This window comes from Syngnathus floridae, chromosome 1 (genome assembly GCF_059516105.1).
Source record: "Syngnathus floridae isolate MCC-2025c chromosome 1, RoL_Sflo_1.0, whole genome shotgun sequence".
Taxonomy (NCBI): Eukaryota; Metazoa; Chordata; class Actinopteri; order Syngnathiformes; family Syngnathidae; genus Syngnathus; species Syngnathus floridae.
Genome location: NC_142413.1, coordinates 26,676,948 through 26,691,339, shown reverse-complemented (window position 1 = coordinate 26,691,339; position 14,392 = coordinate 26,676,948). Strand labels below are relative to the sequence as shown.

General features: G+C 43.5%; 1 pseudogene; it reads right to left on the bottom strand.

Moving 5' to 3' along the window:
• Nucleotides 1-13,062: 13,062 nt before the first annotated feature.
• On the bottom strand, nucleotides 13,063-14,029 carry LOC148404745 (uncharacterized; annotated as a pseudogene).
• Nucleotides 14,030-14,392: the final 363 nt, after the last annotated feature.

Here is a 14,392-nt window from a genome sequence, read left to right as displayed (position 1 = left end):
TATGTAAACTCCCCCCATTGTTGTTACTCAATAAAAGGCACGACCAAACTGGAGGAAGGGCGCGAATCTCAGCCACGCTTGCTGTGTGTCAATATTTCTCCAACACGGAACGGACTCCAACACGGAGCGGACCCCGGGTGGCCAGGACAACATGAATTGGATTTCACTCCAACACAGAGTGGACTGCACTTTATGTGGCACAGAAAACGTGGAGTGGATTTCTCTCTACTTCGCCCCCTACCTAAACACAGCCCCACAGCCACAATCAAAATGGATCTCCTCAACATCCAAGCACTCGCCCGTAAATCATCATTTATTCACAACCTCATTCTGGACAAAGGCTTAGACATAATGTGCCTGACTGAGACCTGGCAACCACCGGATGTCTATCAATCCCTCATTGAAGCCTGTCCCTCTGGTTATAAATACATAACTAAACCTCGCAGCTCTGGCCGTGGCGGTGGCCTGGCTGTACTCCACCGTCTTGATCTAGAGCTGTCCCCCCCTCCCTCTACCTGACTACTTCTCATTCGAATCCCTTGCATTCAAATGTAAACCTCCATATCCTATGACAGTTTTACTCATTTACCGCCCTCCTAAACCAAACTCCGCTTTCATTCCAGAACTACATGATCTACTCACTACCCTCTGTACCTCCACTTCCTCTAATCTAACCATACTAGGTGATGTTAACATCCATGTCGACACCCCCTCCCGCCCCCCCCCCCCCCCCTGCCTCTGACCTGTTGCAACTATTGGACTGCTTACACCTCACTCAACATGTAAATGTCCCCACTCATGACAAAGGGCATGCACTTGACCTTGTCATCTCCTCATCGGTCATAAGCAACCTACAAGTTCAAGAGGTCGGTGTGTCTGACCGCAAACTTATTCAAATGGAACTGCCTTTCCCACGCCCCACTCCAAACCCAAGCGGCAAATCTCATTAAGAAATTTCAAAAACATCAACCAAGACATTATAGCACAGGACCTCCAGCTTCTCTCCTCCTCCTTTGCAACCTTTCCATCAGTCAGCAAGGTAGTGGACCATTACAATAACTCTTTGGCCAAAATTCTAGGTATCCACGCCCCCATAAAAAACAAAACAGTCACTTTTTTACGCTCATCCCCCTGGTACACCAGTGAGCTGCGTCTGATGAAGTCAACTGGACGCATCCTGGAGCATCATCTGAAAGCCTCAGGACTGACAAACGGGCCTACAAAGAACATCAGAAGGCCTACTCAGAAGCCCTTGGGACTGCACGTGCCCAGTTCTACTCCAATATCATAAACAATACCCCTGGAAATTCAAAACAGCTCTTTTCAACCATCAACCACTTTCTCAAACCCCAACCCACCACTCCAACAGAATCCTCAGAGGTAGTGTGCAATAACTTTATGACCTTCTTCACCGCTAAGGTTGACAACATCCGCTCCCAGCTCCTCTCCTCTTCTGGCCCCTCCACTTCACCTCCACCCCCCTTCCTTCCACCCAGGACAGTCCAGCCTCTCCGCTGCTTCTCCCCCATCTTGCAGTCGGAGGTAGAGGACATCATCAAAAAGATGAAACCCTCCACATGTGCCCTGGACCCTTACCCACAGCCCTCATTAAACAACAAACCTCAGCCATTAGTCCCCTAATAACCAATGTCATCACCCTCTCACTCCAGTCTGGCTCTGTACCCTCTGCATGGAAGACAGCCATCATTACCCCCCCGCTCAAAAAACCCTCACTTGACCCAGACAACCTTGCCAACTACAGACCAATATCAAACCTCCCGCTTCTCTCCAAGGTTCTGGAAAAAGTGGTAGCTGCCCAACTTCACACTCATCTCACCCACAATAACATCGCTGAGAAATTTCAATCCGGTTTTTCCTCTGGCCACAGCACTGTAACAACCCTTGTTAGGGTCACCAACGACCTTCTCATGGCTGCCGATGCAGGCTCCCCGTCACTCCTCAGTCTGTTGGATCTGTCCGCTGCATTTGACACTGTCCACCACAATATCCTCCTTGATATTATATTAATATCCTATCCACCCTAACCCTAACCCAACTTCACTCCACTGGATTCTCTGGCACTACTCTAACCTGGCTTCAGTCCTACCTCTCGAACCGAACCGAGTACTTTTCCCTGGGAGGTAAAAAATCCGACACACACACTGTCACCTCCGGTGTCCACCAGGGGTCTGTACTTGGTCCTACCCTCTTCACTCTCTACATCCGACTCCTCTGCAATATAATCAGGAAGTTCGGCATCTCATATCATTTGTTATGCGGACGACATCCAGCTATGCGTCAAACTCGACCTCCCGCCCTCCACAACCCAGGCTCCTCCATCTCCCTCATCCATCCTGTGTCTAGAAGAGATAAAGGCGTGGATGAATCTCAGCTTCCTGCAAGTCAACAGTGACAAAACCCAAGCCATGTCAATTGGCACTCCCCATCCGATCCATTCCTGCCCAATAACAAGCATTTCATTCGCCGGTCACACTATCCCCCTCTCAGCTACTGTCACCAACCTGGGTGTGAAATTGGACCCTCAACTCAACCTAGAGTCACACATAAAACACATCTGCAAAACCTCTGTCAGGTATTTTCTCTGACTGAATATCTGTATAAAAGAAAAGGATCAGCAAACAAAACAAATGAGGCAGAATATTGAGTTTTTTCTCGCGATGAGTGCATCCAGATTTACAGCAATCTGACTACACTAAAAATCTGTTTGCACTCTTCGCTCTTTTTATTTGGAATGCCCTACCCACAATGTGAGACTAGCCCCTAAGGAGGTGGGGAGAAGGCGTGGGCTTTGTCTCATTAGAGAAGAAACGAGATTCTATGTGAAACAAGAAGTCACAGACAAGATGTCATGAGAAATGAAAGTAATGCAAGGACAAAATGCTATGTGAAACAAGAAGTCACAGACAAGACGCCATGAGAAAAGAATGCAAGGACAGAATGCCATGTGCAGACATCAACAAAATGGATTGAGCTATCAACAACTTTCTTGGATTCCCAGAGGTGTAGAAGGTCAGGAAGCTCCAGACAGCATCGTTTGACTTGTTGTTGACTGGTGGACATCTGCAAGGCGAAACAGCAAGCATTCTGTGCAATAATCTTATTAATAAGTACTCATTAGGGAGCGCATGATAACATATATATACAATTTATCTAACAACCTCCTTCTTCCACCTCAGGAATATTTATAAACTCTGCCCCACACTTACCCTGACGGATGCTGAGAAACTTGTCCACGCCTTTGTCTTCTGCAGGCTAGACTATGGCAACACACTCCTCATCGGGATCCCTAGCAAGAGCCTCCAGAGGCTACAGTATATCCAAAACAGTGCTGCTAGGATCCTGTTGAGGGTGCGGAAAAGAGACCACATCACACCCATCCCCCATTCTCTGCACTGGCTCCCCATCAAATTCCGAACTGATTATAAGATTGCCCTCCTCACTCACCAGTGTATCCTGGTGACATGCTCCCCCATACCTCAAAGAACTCCTTGCCCCAAAACCTGCCACCCGAAGCCTCCGCTCATCCAACTCACACCTTCTCCACGTCCTGAAAACCAAGTTGCGCACCATGGGCGACCAGGCCTTCTGCCATGCAGCCCCCACACTGTGGAACTCCCTCCCCGACCACCTAAGAGCATCCCAATCCACTGAATCTTTCAAAACCGGACTTAAAACTCACCTCTTTACTCGTCCAGTTGTTTTATACTTGTCTTTTGTTGTTTTTACTTGACATGTAGCACTTTGAGATTCCTCCGAATGTAAAGTGCGTTACAAATATAATTTATTATTATTATTATTATTATTATTACTATTACTATTATTATTATTGTTATTATTATTATTATAATTATTATTATTATGATCGACTTTGTAGTCATGTCATCGGATTTGCGGCCGCATGTTTTGGACACTCGGGTGAAGAGAGGGGCGGAGCTGTCAACTGATCACTACCTGGTGGTGGGTTGGCTCCGATGGCTGATCAACACCTGGTGGTGGGTTGGCTCAGATGGCTCAATGTCCTTAAAGATTTGGCACCTCTGGCTGCTGATTTAGCCCAGGCACATTGGCTATCCTAAAACATGTAGTAGCTCCAAATTTCACCAGGAGATGGTGCTAAAGCTTGACATAGAGGTGACCTGTTGAGGGCCTAGTAAAAGTTACTTAGAAGTTAGTTCTTTAAAATTAACTTTTGACAAACTGATAAAGGAGGTGACTGATTGATCTAGCCAACCTCTATTGTAATTCAAAGATATGACCAGGAGATGGTGCCAAAGCAGATGAGTCTTTGTGGCATAATGGTGTTGAAGGCAGAACTGAAGTCTACAAACAGCAACCTCACATACGAGTCTCTACTCTCCAGATGGGAGAGGGCCGAGTGGAGGGCTGAGCAGATGGCATCCTCAGAGGACCGTTTGGCTCGGTACGCAAACTGGAAGGGGTCTATGGTGGGGGGGAGAATGGATCTGATGTCCTCCATGACAAGCCGCTCAAAGCACTTCATGATGATGGGCGTCAGTGCCACGGGACGGTAGTCATTGAAGCAGGACGGAGCAGGCTTCTTCGGCACAGGTACGATGGTGGCAGCCTTGAAACACGAAGAGACGATGGCCTGCTGCAGGGAAATGTTAAAGATGTCCGTGAAGACATCCGTCAGCTCCCCAGCGCAGACCTTCAGCGTTCGACCAGGAATGTTGTCAGGCCCCGCCGCCTTACGAGTGTTGATAGCGGCAAGCGCCCTCCTCACGCTGTCGGCAGTGAGGCACAAGGGCTGCTCGTGTGGAAGGGGAGTGGTCTTCAGCGGGCAAGTACTGTTCTGAGCATCGAAGCGAGCAAAGAAGCGGTTAAGATCGTTGAACAGACGGACGTCGCCCTCACAGCTCTGCGGCGCGGGCTTGTAGTCCGTGATTGTCTGATTGCCCTGCCAAAGGCTCCCTGCTGTCCTTGAAGTGGGCGGTAATCTTGCAAAAGAACGCCCTTTTCGCTTCCTTGATGCCCCGGGACAGGTCGGCCCTCGTTGCCCTCAAGCCAGCCTCATCCCCCGCTCTGAAGGCTTTGTCCCTGGCCCTCAGCAGCTTGAGGATTATCTGTTAAATTGACTGTTGTGAAAACATGCTTTTTTGATGTTGCAATGTTTAAATCGATATTCAACACGTATTTAACGTTGTTGTTCCATCGATACATGAATGTATTAAGTTGTGGGGAGACAAAAGGGGTTATTTGCTATATTGGTGGAGTCGGCTGAAAGAACGAGCAAAACAGGAAACGGCTGCATCCGGTAGCAGAGTAAAGTTAAAGTTAAAGTCCCAATGATTGTCACACACACAACTGGGTGCGGTGAAATTTGTCTCTGCATTTAACCCATCCCCGAAGGGAGCAGTGGGCAGCAGCGGTGCCGCGCCCGGGAATCATTTGGTGATCCAACCCCCCAATTCCAACCCTTAATGCTGAGTGCCAAGCAGGGAGGCAATGGGTCCCATTTTTATAGTCTTTGGTATGACCCAGCCGGGGTTTGAACCCACAACCTTCCAGTCTCAGGGCGGACACTCTACTACTCGGCCACTGAGCTGGTACAGTCATGTTCTGTAGTAGCAATGGCTACTACTTTAAGCAAGGTTACCAAGGTTGGTTCCCAGCAGACATATGTGTGGAATACACATACCAAGGATGTCATCCATTCTACACGTGCCAAGGATGCCACACATACCAGGCATTTCATACCAATGAGGTCATGCATTCCTCTCCAATGAGGTAATGCCAGTGGAGCATATGACCTGGTGCAGGGATTCTGACCTTTCACCTAGATATTCCTATGACCTGGTGCAGGGATTCTGACGTTTCACCTACATATTCCTATGAGGTAATGCCAGGAGGAGCTGACGAGCCTATGAAAGCTTGGTTCTGGACAGGAAACATCTCTCTCTCGCCAGTATGCTGGCACTGCGTGACCGGAGCCAAGAACGCCTTTTCATCCTTTTTGAGATTGGAATTTCTGGAATCTTCGAATTGGACTTTGTCCACAGAACACACAAACAAAGGGATTCTAATCCATCTCTCATGTAGCTTCTTTTGATAGAATCTCCTATCGGTAACTGTATCAAAGTCAAAGTCAGCTTTATTGTCAATTTCTCCACATGCCAAAGACACACAAAGAAACCGAAATTTCGTTCCCCCCTATCCCACGGTGACAAGACATGGCTCACAACAGACAAACAAGTAAACAAGTATAACAAAAGCGTGCTGAATAAATAATGAATAAATAACACAACAAATAAATAAATAAATAATAGGAGCAAAAAAAAAAAAGGACCAAGTGCGCGTACAGCAGACATTCTCGAAAATAGCTCAACAGTGCCGCACGCTACGCAGAAGGGGGTAGCGAGTTCAGGGCCCTAACAGCCTGGAGAAAGCAGACGTTTTAGCATATAATCCCATACTCTGCTCTCTCGCTTCTTCTTTTTCATGTCGGTGCAGTCATAGGTGGCCCCTATTGCAGTCATTGTCTTGTTAACTGTCGCCGTGTGACTCCTATGCATGATTGTGTGAATGTCAAAAATTGAACGTACCTATCTTTCTGACCATCCAACCTCCACTGTGGTACAAAAATCCTTACTATTGTATTGAGTAGGCACATTGAGCAACCTAGCTCCCTCCTGATTGCCAAATGTCCTGTTCTAAAATTTATATAACTCGACCTCTACGTCTTAAGCTTGATGAGCCAAAATATCAGATCTTGCTCTTGTTTCCTACCGTTTTACCCTATTTGTTTTATCCAAATCCGTTCAATCTCTGATTATAATGCTTTTCTCTGTAGCCCTACGTATCTTTCAAATTTTTATTTATTTATCAAATCTCCTCAGTTCTGTCAAACTCAGTGCACAATGAACCTCCCTTCCACTTTGAAGCAAGCTTCAACAAATTTGGTAACGCCGTAGCAAGGAGTGCGATTTGGTTGTCGGACACTCCAAGTCCATATCTTTTTGCCGCACTTCACCCTCTCAAGTTGGTGTTCTTTTGTTGTTGCTTCAGAGCGACCCCATCCATCACTCTTGAATGAGTCCATTGTTCAAATGAGTCACTTTTAATCATTTTGAGTTCCTCCGCTTTTCACTGTCTTTTCTCGTCCCCGAGGATGTTGTCTGTCCTCCGGAGTGTACTTGTCCCCCTCCAAGCACAACAGCAGTCTTTTCTTGTCCTTCGCCAAAGGTCAAAGGTGCTTCAGAGCCAGGCACCATTTTGTAGTTGTTCACGGCTGTAGGCGAAGTCTCGGATTGGGTTTCAGGGACCCTGACACTGAGAATGACAGGCTGGGACATCAAACTTGTAAGACTATCTCCAAATGTAGCTGCTTCCATCAATTTGCTGGTAACGTTTGTTTACCAAACTTCAAATTCTTCTAATAACAGCGGTCACGTTTTTATATCGTAAATCCTGCAACTCATCCTATTTTTGAGCTACATTTTATCTATAGTTCCAATTTAATCAGACAGTATGTTGTCTTCAGTATCATTATTGAAAATCAAGTCATCGAGGTCTGCGTTCCACATCAAGCCCTGATCTGTATGTCTTGACCTCTCACATGTTATTGTCATGCTTGCTCCAAAATGTGACTTAGAGTATGGTGCTGTGAATTCTCAATCTCCCCAATGAAATTGGATCCCACCTCGTAGTTCTTATCGTTCTCATGTTCCTGTTAGCCTGCAATTGTCCAAATCAAAAATGTTTTCTTTTAACTGTCTTTCTTTTGAACCTCTAAATCTCTCGTGTTGCTAACCTATCTATACCAGAACAAAAAATTTACCACAGTATAACACCAAATGTATTCGAAAATTCATTGTCATAAAGTGTTGTATTATTACTATCTTCCACTATCTGTCCTACTCACTCCCTCCTTTTGAGGCTTGGCAACGCCCATGCCTCACACCTTGACAAACTTTTTAGGAGAATGCGTTCTTTACTACATACGATTCCATCATCATTTAATTTGACTTTCTTTCCAAAACGCTTCTCAATTTCCCAGTTCACACATCTTCTACATGTGTTACTGGTTCTCCAGTTTTTTCTCTAGTTACCGTAATTTCCGGACTATAAGTCGCGGTTTTTTCATAGTTTGGGTGGGGGGGCGACTTATACTCAGGAGCGACTTATATATGTTTTTTTTTCTCACAAATTTTTACTTTATCATTAAGACATCACTTACAAGTATAGTTGACCACTTCCCATGTTATTTTTAGTATAGTTGATCACTTCACATGCTTTTATATCTTTATCTTGAACATATTCAAAACATAAAAAATAGAGAAAACATCAAATAAAGCAATTAACACTTTAAAGCACCATATCCAAGTCCACTGTCTGCTGTATGTACACTTGCTCCAGTTTTGCTCCTATTATATTTATTATTATTATTTATTATTATTTGTTTATTTATCATTTATTCAACACTCTTATTTATTCATTGTTTGTGCCTTCTTGGGGTTTTTTTTGTGTTGCTTGTATGCATATGTGTACTATCTCACCAAGGGATAGTGGAAACGTAATTTCAATCTCTTTGCGTGTCTTAGTATATAAAAAAAAAAATCAACGATAAACCAGACTTTGACTTTGATAAAACAACCAAAAAAAATTATATTTTCAGACGAAACTGGATGAGGGCGCTCTAAATTTCACCGTTGGCCGTGACTCATCAACTGGGTGGGCTTAAGAAAAATGGCACCAAAAAGAAACTCATATTTTGCAGGTTACAAACTTCAAGTTGTAAAATATGCAGCTGAAAACAGTAATCGAGCAGCAGAAAGAAAGTTTGGAGAACCGTGATGTACCAATGGATTACTATTTCAAGTGACGTCAGTAGCGCGGCGCGGCGGTTGTTTACATACAAACGTGCCCACACAAGGACGACCGGCATCATTAGCGGTGATCATTTCTAAGTGACATGGAGGACAAAGAGTTTGAAGGAATTAAGGATTTGGAGTGACATAGAAGGTTTGAAAAACTATTATGGCTTTTACGCACGCCCGGTCCTACTCTACTGAGTCGGGGGCCGGCGCTCGGCCGAGTGGTTGTCCGCAAACGGTGCGCGGGGCTCGGACATGGCCATTACGCACGCCCGGTCTGTCTGCAAGTCCACGCCGCCACACGCTTGGAAGTTTGTTTTGTTTAATAAAGAGCCGTTTACCAAACCCACGTCTATCCTTGTACTTTGTTAACGCTACAATATAGTTATAGAGTAGATTTGTGGAATAAAGACGAGGCTGACGTCAGGGCGCACGCGCGGCGATGTTGACAAAGGACGAGGAATTTGATCGATGGATTTAATGGAATTAAAGTGCACGGATGGTTTAATACTATTATTGGCTTGTATTATAGTTATTTGAAATATAGTTTATCTATCGTTATATGAGCCTGTGGAATATTTTGAAGTGCAAGCGCCCTCAGCCGTGCGCACCCATTGTTGACAAAGAACGATCGATGGATTTAATGAATTGAAGTGACACCGATGGTTTTATAAACATGTTATTCATGTAATAGTTGTCCTTAATCACTCTATATGTTACGTCAGGCCCGTTTTCAGCTCTTTGTTTGTGTTTGTCACGTTAGCATACCTATCGTTTAGCCTGTTGTTGCTATTTAATGAATTGGAGTGACACCGATGGTTTTATAAACATGTTATTCATGTAATAGTTGTCCTTAATCACTCTATATGTTACGTCAGGCCCGTTCTCAGCTCTTTGTTTGAGTTTGTCACGTTAGCATACCTATCGTTTAGCCTGTTGTTGCTATTTAATGAATTGGAGTGACACTGATGGTTTTATAAACATGTTATTCATGTAATAGTTGTCCTTAATCACTCTATATGTTACGTCAGGCCCGTTCTCAGCTCTTTGTTTGTGTTTGTCACGTTAGCATACCTATCGTTTAGCCTGTTGTTGCTATCGTTTAGCCTGTTGTTGCTCGTTCATGACTGTTTTTGGTGTGGGATTTTGTCGAATAAATTGCCCCCAAAATGCGACTTATACTCCTGAGCGACTTATATATGTTTTTTTTTCACTTTTTGGGGCATTTTATGGCTGGTGCGACTTATACTCCGGAGCGACTTATAGACCGGAAAATACGGTAATTATCAATCCAAAAGCTACGTGTTTTCTTTTTAGCATTCAACTTGCTCAAAATCACTCTTTCATCAAAGTCGCTCTACTAATTTTCTATAGTAGTCACCAACGACTTCAACCATTCAACCTTTCATTCAGGCAATCATTCATCAATGCTCATCATATGCATCTCACACAGTCTCCAAAAAGGAGTCTTCCTATCACATTGGTCCCAATTCATCCAAGCTCACCACACAACATTCATATATCATTTTCAACTCATGTTTCCTGGTAGAACAATCCACCAATTCAAAAAAAACATAACTAAAACAAACAACTGGCAAATTAATCTGAATTTTTTTCTTTGTTTTTAAATTTGAAGAACTCAATCTCTCAGATTTAGCTTGCATTTATAATTTTGTATAATCTTATAACACAACCAATCCATCCATCCATTTTCTGAACCGCTTAGTTCCCACGGGGGTCGCGGGCGTGCTGGAGCCTATCCCAGCCGTCATCGGGCAGTAGGCGGGGGACACCCTGAAACGGTTGCCAGCCAATCGCAGGGCACACAGAGACAGACAACCATTCGCACCCACACTCACACCTAGGGACAATTTGGAGTCTTCAATCGGCCTACCAAGCATGTTTTTGGAATGTGGGAGGCAACCGGAGTGCCCGGAGAAAACCCACGCGGGTCCGGGGAGAACATGCAAACTCCACACAGGGAGGGCCGGAGGTGGAATCGAACCCGCACCCTCGTAACTGTGAGGCGGACGTGCTACCCAGTGCACCACCGAGCCGCACACAACCAATCAATTATTCCTATTAAATGTAGCATTGCAAAATATTAAATTCACAATTTAGCGTCTTCCAATTCCCGAAAGCACGTTCTGTCGATATATATATATTTTGTTCTTCTTCGAATGTCTCATGTAGGCTCGACACTTAACATGCACTAGTGTGGATTAGTTTCTGCTCGCAAACAGACTTCTCTCTTATCCTCTCATTTTTATCTGTCAAAATTGCTTCTGTTCTGCGGTGTAAATTGAATAGACAAATTTCTTTATACTAAAAGTTTAGCCAATCTTCATCAATTTAACACATACGCACACACATGCACAGCTCTCGCGTGCGGAAGGTAGGTCCCCGCACCAATGATTCGTCACAGGCTGGCCATTTCCTGTGGTCGATCATGAGCTGGTCCCTCCCATGCACACGAGGACAGCACATTCTAATTTTATTTATCTATCTTCTAGAAGCAAGTTGCTTTTCTTTACCACTTGATTTGCATATTTTAACTTTAGTGTAACACAATTTGATCTCTAGTCATTTGTAATTGGGCATACAAACAGCATTGTCATACTTCTTGTATGGACAGTAGCTCTAACAATCTAAAAAGATTTTTGATAACCTGACAATGACACGTTTTGATGACATATGGGAGAGGTTTCAGATCTTTTAAATTTCGATAGATGATTTGCATAGGACCGGAAACTCCTCTTGCCCCTTGTTTGAGCCGCGGCTTGAGCTGCGGCCTTGCACCTGCTCACAGGGGCCTTATTGTCTCCTGGTCTGACAAACACTTGTGACCTCATCAGTTTTCATCCTTCTAGCTTTTGTCTCTTGAATTCGTTCTCATCTCTTTGTGAAGATTTCAACCACACACTAGCACTTCTACCACTTCTTCCACATCTCAAATTTCCTTGTATTCCATACATATTCTTTCACTTCAGCATGTATTGCATACAATTAAGAAATCTACTCGCCATGAACTTCTCATCTCAAAGAAGAGCAGCGCAAGAGATTTACCGTTCTTATTTCCCATCTTAATTTTAGTAGTTTAAGGTTTTACAATTTTTTTTTCAATTGTTTTTCTTTGAGGATCCTCAATGCAGGTTTAAATTGACCTTTCAACAGATTACGAGCCTGTTTTATTGCCGTGGATCAACGCTAGAACTGCTTTTTAGTCAATTTATCCTACCAGTCACACACTCAATCACACAAACTCCAGCGCTTTTTTTTTTTAGGCTTCATGGCTCGGACAAACCAAAGCCGTATCTCATAGCTCGGACAAACCAAAGCCGTATCTCATAGCTCGGACAAACCAAAGCCGTATCTCATAGCTCGGACAAACCAAAGCCGTATCTCTCGTGCACCTGTGGTTTTTTACGCGTTTCACAAACAACAACACAATCACACAACTTCAGGCCTTTAACTTACTTGTCCCCTGGTTCGTTGCACTGCCGGGTCCCGTCAATCCACCTCTGTCAGACGAAGTCAGACCTAAGATGCTGGCCCAGCGAAGAATTCTCTTCCCAGGACTTTCTTTTCCAGGTCCTCCAAATGGACGCTGGCTTGTCGACAATGCAGCACGTCCTCCTTCATCAGCCAGATAGCGGGTATGAGGGATCCGGGTCACGGCACCAAAATGTTACAGATTTGCTCACTCCAACTTATTTTGCAAGAACCACACGGGAGACAAGCAAGTTCTTTTAGACACCTGCAGGTGGAGAGTTCACTCGCTCCAGGAATGAAGTCTGAAACTCTCCCAACTGCAAGGACATATTTATTAAGAGAAAGAGTGGGGGCAAGAGTAGACTGAATAGGAAGCCCTTGTCCTCTAGTCTAAACATCTCAGGGGATGTTTTGACGACCTTGTGATAAGGAGGACAAGGTAAGGTATTTATTACCTGTTGCATTCCAACATAATCCTATGATAAAGATAACCTGGAAAACCCTAACATATTTGTTTCCAACAATTTACTCTAATAATCTTTCTTACATTTTCTAAGAATTTTTGTTAGTTTATTTTTATATCCTTTATATTTAATTTCTTTCTCCTCAGTTCTGTGTTTAATAAAGTCTTTATATAATTTATTCTTTTTTTGCAGGCATTCAACAGACTCCCAGTGAACCACGGTTTATCTGGTCGTTTTGAAGTTTTCTTTGGTCACTGAGTTGGACAGTTTATATGATGTAAAGTCAAAAAAGTATTTAGGAATAAATTGTAGGCTGAATCAACATCCTCTTTTTCATAAACATTCCTCCAGTCTTGAGCTATCAGAATATTTCTAAATGCATTCAGAGTGCCATTTGTTCTTAATCTCCTTTGTATGTTTACTTCGCTATTGTTCTTATGTTTACATTCATGGATAATAAACACCGGCAGATGGTCAGTGATCTCGTTTATTATTAATCCACTTTCTGAATTACTGGTCATATTATTAGTAAGAATAGTGTCTATTACTGATGCCAAGTTGGTGGTAATTCTGCTTGGTTTGGTTATGGTAGGATATAAACCTTTACTGTACATTGCATCTATAAAATCTTCTATCGCAGGTGTTTTATTTGGATTCAAGAAGTCTATATTATAGTCCTCACATAAAAAGGCTACCTTCTGCTCGGTGTTTGAAACCATGGCCTCGAATACTTCTTTGAAATTTTCAATACTAGAGTTGGGGGCTCTATAAACACAGCTAACAATGACATTCTTCATTTTACCCATATCAATTTCAGCAGTAATACATTCACATAAGTCATCAATAACAGTTGTCATACTTTCTACAATCCTATACTTTAACCTACTGTCTATATACAGTGCAACTCCTCCACCCTTTTTATTTGCCCTATTCAAAGTTGAAATTATATCCTTCTAATTCAAAATCAGTCCCTTTCTCATGGCTAAGCCAACTCTAAGAAATGACAATTATATTGAATTGCATGGTGTAATTCTGTAAATAGTTTTGAATCTTATCAAAGTTTGCATATAAACTCCTACTGTTGAAGTGTATTATTGATATATCTTGCTCTAAGTTGAATTTCTCCTTGAATTGATTGTCAGTGTAATAACAACAGTTGCTAGTTACATCGTCAAAGAAATTGCTTTCCGGGTCTATATCTATATCCTGTTCCTGCATGGTAATTGTTTAAGGTTAATGCAAACAGTCGTCTTCCCATCCACACACATCCAAATTTGAGCACATACACACCCACAGCTCCACTTCTACACACACACACACACACACACACACACACACACACGCACGCGCACACACACACACGCACACACAAACACACACACACAAACACACACACACACACATCGGTAATAAAAAATGAAAACAACCAGACTGAGAAGCCCTCTTTTGAGAGTAGCATGTCAAGGGCCATTCGATTCTGGAAAGCCATGAGGGCAGTAGCGGCCAGTTGGGAGTGGACCGCCTTGAAACTCGCCTCGGTCTAGTTTCCAAGCCTCTGCACGTTGTAATGGATGTAGTTAA